The sequence below is a fragment of the Trichosurus vulpecula genome, chromosome 1 (assembly GCF_011100635.1).
Source record: "Trichosurus vulpecula isolate mTriVul1 chromosome 1, mTriVul1.pri, whole genome shotgun sequence".
NCBI lineage: Eukaryota > Metazoa > Chordata > Mammalia > Diprotodontia > Phalangeridae > Trichosurus > Trichosurus vulpecula.
Window position 1 is genome coordinate 550,171,440 of NC_050573.1, and position 6,529 is coordinate 550,177,968.

The window sequence follows — 6,529 nt, forward strand, 5'->3', positions numbered from 1 at the left end:
TCATTTTTCATGTAAATCAGGGCTGTCCAGCCTTAGGTTTTTATTGAAACAATAGACAATATATTTTGATTTGTCATTTTAGTGAGAGCTCTGTGGTAGCTCCGATTCGTTTATTAAAGCATTTATGTAAATTTCTATGCTTGTAGGCAGGCCACATAAATCACACTGTGGGCCCCATTTTGGACAGCCCTGATGTAAATCAACACAAGAGTCAAAGTCTAGCTTCTCCTCTGGTGCCACCAGAGCCATCTGCTGAGATTCTTCTATTTGCTTGAAGTGAGAAATGGCCTCGTAAAATTCTCCAGGTCATGTTCAAGTTGAATTGCTTTGTTTCTTAAAAGCTTTGGATTATTTTGTATTTTCTCCAACTAATCTATTTCTTTGGACAGCTGTGGTCCTAATCATGATTTAAGATCTTCCCTGACCATTTAATAGAGCTCAGGTGGAGCTAGTTAAGGAAAGCTTGATTAGGCGAGGCTTGTTTGTAGACAGGCCCACACCCTTTTGCTACTAGATGCTAAGTTCCAGAGCCCTAAACAAGGTATACCCTGTGGGGTAGCCATTAAGCTCAGACTAGAGAGCTACAAAAAGAAAAAGAAGACACAGAGTAGAGAGAGAGCTGCAAGAGACAGAGAACTGGAAGAGATGCAGAGACAGAGAGAGAGAGAGAGAGAGAGAGAGAGAGAGAGAACTGCAAGGGCTCTGAAAATTGCAAGGACTTTCAGAACTGTGGGAGGAGAGGACACAGGCAAGCAGACAGCTAGGGTTTGTGAGTGAGTGTTTACAGGAAGGCCCCAGAAGACTGGAAGGTTATGAGATAGCTTGGCTCCTTGCTGTGATACTGTGTTTTAATCTCCTTGCTGTTACATTGAGGAGGACTTACTGGTTTTGGAATACAATTACTGCTATGTCAAATTGGGGTTATTGGTTCTGGGATTTGATCCTCTGGTGTCTGAATAAATGTTTTACTTCTTCTGCCTTCTATACAGAGAGTCTCTTATACTTTGAGATTCTGAACTCTATAGGCATATTCATGGTCACCATCGATATCATGAATCTTGCCTTACTGATACAGAAGCCTAGAAATTTCTTCTTCCAGCTGTTTCTGGGTAATATCAACTTGCTGACACAGACAAGCAAAAGTCATGGCCGTTTCCTGCTGTACTTGGTAGCTGCAATTAGCAGTCATGAAGCTAACAATCATCTGCAGTTTTTCAGTTTCATAGTTTACAAACTGCTGCTTGAAGGCTTTTTCCTTTGCTTGAGTGGTCCAAGTCAGCCATTCATAAAAATACAAAGCTCCATACAAACATAGGGAAACTGTTATAAGTTTCCAGCCCACTGTTTTCCAAATCACTCCTCCAACAACAATGATGCCCATAGAAATCCTTGATATTAAAGAAGCTAAGCCTGTTACTAGGGTCACCATGAGTTATTCCTGAGACACAAGATCTGGTGTTACAGGATTAGGAGGAGCAGAGGGAGTAGAAGCAATAGATTGAGGCACCTGTAGGATGGGCTCTGATAATACTAAAAGAACCCTCTAGGCATCTGTAGGACCCAAGAACCCATCCCAAAGAAAAATAAAATACATTATCTTCTTGAAAGTCATGACACAACTCGTGACAATTCAGGTCATAGCTGAGGTCAGATTTCTAACAAGGGATTAACACATGGAACTTATTCTGTATACCAGCAGGAAGCAATGGCTTCAAATTTTTGATCATTTCTTGCTGGGATTAGTGCATTGAGGCACTTACTTCAGTGGAACAGCAATCACCCAAATTTCTTCCCATACCATCTTTTTTGTTTTTGTTTTAGGTTTGGGGTTTTTTTTTGGGGGGGGGGGCAGGGCAATTGGGGTTAAGTGACTTGCCCAAGGTCACACAGCTAGTACATGTGTCAAGTGTCTGAGGCCAGATTTGAACTCAGGACCTCCTGACTACAGGGTCAGTGCTCTACTCACTGCGCCACCTAGCTGCCCCTCCCATACCATCTTCTATGTGCTTGTTTACTTCAGTTTTATACACTCTTAGCACACTTGGAGAAGGATGGAAGTCAGAACAAAACTCATCAAACAAAAGGGAAAGACGACAAATTTTATCTGTCATAGCACATGAAACCTTGTTCTCTACCTCTGCAGTAACCTCTTTGATTTTTTTCTTAATATCTTGCGCTAAAAGGTTCATCTGGTTTCTAATAAAGTCCAATCTGTCAGTCTGGTCCTCCCTTTCCTCCAAGGAATAAATCCTTTTTTCTGCGGCTGCCACATTTATTGCATTCATTATGTTTTTCACAGTATCTGTTTAGCTCTAATAGTGTGCTGTTCAAACTTTGTTTTCACTGCTGACCATGAGATACACTCCTCAAAGATTTGTTCAAAGTTCTGGAACTCCTGAAATCTTGTCTGAAATCCTTCAGCAAGTGCCCCACCTTCCTCAGGCATCCGTTATGCCTTTTGCTTTAGTGCACTGAGAACTTCCTTTATTGAAACAAAGAAGATGTGATTCTGTGCCTCAGAGGGAACCATAACTTTGAGCTCCTCCACCAAGAAATTCAGGGGCACTTCATGTGCTCACACTGTACATCTTCCAATATTCTGGTTCTGAGGCAGAAGCATCCCAACAGTTATTCAGGATAAAGATAAAAATAAAGATAAAGACTTGGAAAATTGCTCATTTAATATCTTGTAAAAAAAAAAGTGTTTTCTGTTTTCATTAATGTTGATTCTGAATTTGCTATCAAAACAAAGACATCAGTATCTCAGCAAAATTCATCAATCCACCTATCCAGCTCTTAGAGACATCTGTGCCTGGACTGTCTACTAAAACTTTGCCTTATGCCAAAATACACATACAAGACAGTCAGTTTTCAGGTCTTTGTTCATATGAAGAGGATGAGCCAGTTGGTTCACAATCTTGACACTTATCTTCTCATTGGATCCTTCAGTCATCAGATAGGCTTTATCCCCATCTGTCCTTTTTACACTCAGGAAGCAGTCTGTTGTGTGGCCGATGCCACTGGGAAGAACCTGGTCCCGCAACATAGCATTGAACTTGGAGCTCTTGTCACTACTTGTCAGGACAAAAAATGCCACTTTCATGTGTCTCTGGGACAGCGCCTCATCAACGACTGATAATTTATTTTTATAGCTCTGTATTTCTGCCAGATCATCCTCAGTGGCTATCCATTCAAGTTCTGGATTCTCATATTCAACAAAATTTGTGCCTTCAGTGATGTACTCCAATAACTGGTCAAAGATGGCAGTAATCGCCTTTTTAGCCAACGCAAAGTGCTTCAGTGGAGAAGTGGTTCTTTCTGCCATTTTTAACTGCAGCGGGCTCGTCTAGTCCTATTGGTAACCCAGTAATCACAGCTGCACTACTTTGCTGGTCCAATGAGACTCATCATCCTGTGCAGGGAGAAGTTGAGACTTGGCCAGGGGGCCAAAAAAGAACAAATTTTAAATCCCTAATTAAACACCAAAATAGAAATCCTGAAAACTAAATTCAAAGAAGAGATTAATAAAAATCAAACAGAAAAACCATTGAATAAATAAAAGTAGGAGCTAATTTTATGGGAGAAAAAAATAAAATAGATTAACCATTATTAATTTGATTTTTTAAAGAAAGAAATAAGAAAACCAAATTACCAGTATCAAATATGAAAAGGGTGAACATGCAAACAATGAAGATAAAATTAAAGCAATTATTAGGAACTATTTTGACAATAAATTTGACAATATTTGCAAAATGTATGCCAATGAAGCTGACAATTTAAATTAAATGGATGAATATTTACAAGAATATAAACTGCCCAGATTAGAAAAAGAGGAAATGGAATAATTAAATAGTTATCTCAGAAAAAGAAATTGAATAAGTTATATATGAGTTCCCTTAGGAAAAAAAACCCAATATCAGATAGATTTACAAGCTAATTCTGCCAAATATTTAAGGAGTAATTAATTTCAGTGCTGCATAAACTATAAAAATTGATAAAGGGGTACCAAATGCTTCTATGCCATAAATATAGTTTTGATACCTAAACCAGGAAGAGCAAAAACACAAAACACTATAGACCAATTTCCATAATGAATATTGAGGCAAAATTTTTAAATAAAATGCTAGTAAGATTACAACAATACATCACACAGATTATACACTATGATCAGGCTCAATTTATAGTTAGAATGTAGGGCTGGTTCAATATTAGGAAAACTGTAAGTGTAATTGCCCATATCAACAACAAAAGTGAAAATATGATTGTTTCAATAGGTACAAAAAAGGCTTTTGACAAAATACAACCCTCATTCCTGTTGTGAAAAACATAGGAATAAACATAGCTTTTCTTCAAATAATAAATAGTATCTATCTAAAACTAAGATCAAGCATTACACAAGTATATCCATTATCAACACTACTACTAACTATTGTACTAGAAAGGCTAGCTATAGCCATAAGACAAAAAAGAAATAGAAGGAATAACCATTGGCAAAGAAAACTATCACTTTCTGCCGATGACATGATGGTTTACTTAAAGAACCAAGGTAACAAGTCAACAAAATAACTAGTCAAAACGATTAACTTCAGCAAAGTTGCAGGATGTAAAATAAACCCAAATAAATCATCAGCATTTCTATATATTGCCAACAAAACCCAGTAGGAAGAGATAGAAAAAGAAATTGCATTTCAAGTAACTACAGACATGGCTAATATGGAAATACTATTTTCTGACTTCACACATATCATGGGTATCATATTGCTTGTCTTCTCAATAGGGAGGGGAAGGAACAGCAGGGAAGAGAGAATCTGAAACTCAAAATTAAAAAAATAAATGTTAAAAAATTTAAAAATAAAATATGTTTTTAAAATAAAACAAAATAACTGTTGACAGTATAAAATATTTAGGATCCTACCTGGCAAGACACACACAGAGGATCTACATAAACACAATTACACAACATCCTCTACACAAATATAGATCTAAATAACTGGAGCAATAAACAGTAGGCCAAGCCAATATGGTAAAAATTACAATACTATCTAAATTGTGTTATTTATTCAGTTGCCATCTAATCAAATTACCACAGAATGACTTTATTGAACTGGAAAAATTTTGTTAAATTCATCTGGAGAAACAAAAGATTCCCAATAACATCAAGGAAATCAATGGAAAAAATGTAAATGAAGGAAGCCTAGTACTGCCAGATCTCAAACTATATTACAAACCTGTAATAATCAAAACAATTTAGTACCAAATAAGAAACAAAGCCACTGTTCAAAGAAATGGACTAAGTACAAAATACCCAGAAGAAAATGAGCATAGTAACCTAGTGTTTGAAAAACCAAAGATCCAAGCTTTTGAGGTGAACACTCACTGGGTCAACAACTGCTGGGAAAACTGGAAGTAGTCTGGTAGAAACAAGGCACAGACCAACAATCTCACATCTTATGCCAAGATAAGCTCAAAATGGATACTTGATTTAGACATAAATGGTGATATTGTAGGCAAATTAGTGGAACATGGAAGAAATTAGCTGTCATACCTGTGGATATGACTTTTGCCTTTTGCTTTCTGGGACTGGGATCAGAATGTCCATGCCCCCCATCAGAGGTGTGACTGTCAAAAAAGACCCAAGTTATGTCTAAGAGAAGACCCATGAACCAGCCAGAGATATAAGGGAAAACAAGCCCCTCAATAAGTTCAAATGTCATCAATAATACATCACAACAATGAAGGTATAACAGTTAAAATTATGATAGACTGAGGCACAAGGTTCTAAGTATGATCAATTCATTAGTAAAGCATGAATTTACCAATAAATAAGATCTCAGTTTTCCCAACCAAGTTAAGACCCTGGATGAGATGGCTCTATTTGATCATTTTGGGAAGTACAGAAAATAGGAAGGCCAGCATCACTGACAGAAGTGTGAGAAACAATTCATTTGGACCAGTGGTGGGATTCAAATGAATTAACAACAGGTTCTCTGCCCTAATGACTGTTGAGTGAATGTTGGTGAATGTATATGAATGTGTGTGTGTGTGTGTGTGTATGTATGAGAATATGTAGAGTCTGTGAGTGTGTGTCAGCTTGTGTATGTGTGAGTGTGTGAATGTGTATGAGTGTGTAAGTGAACATATGTGAATGTATATGAGTCTGTGACTGTGTGTGGATGTGTATTTGTGAGTGTGTATGAATGTGTATAAGTGTGTGAGTGAATGTTGGTGAATGTGTATGAATGTGTGTGTGTGTGTGTGTGTGTGTGTGTGATAAGGCACTGGACCAACTCAGAAAAATGGTCTTGTGTTGGGTTGTATACATGGGGTTGTTGTAACCATGGACTTGCAGCCCAACTTCTCCCAGGAGTCAGCCAACACCATCCTGAGACCTGGAGACTAAGGTGAGCTCAGGGCCAGGGAAAGTCTGAGTTTCCCTTGAACAGCTTTAGTTCCACTAAAAGGCCAAGTCTGAGGCACCAAGGACAATCTGACTTTTTAGCACATCTCCCGCCACGCCCCTCCTCCTGCC

At 37.9% G+C, this 6,529-nt stretch overlaps 1 pseudogene; it reads right to left on the minus strand.

Annotated features, from left to right (window-relative positions):
* Positions 1-263: 263 nt before the first annotated feature.
* On the minus strand, positions 264-3,325 carry LOC118834197 (annotated as a pseudogene).
* Between the last annotated feature and the right edge of the window lie 3,204 nt (positions 3,326-6,529).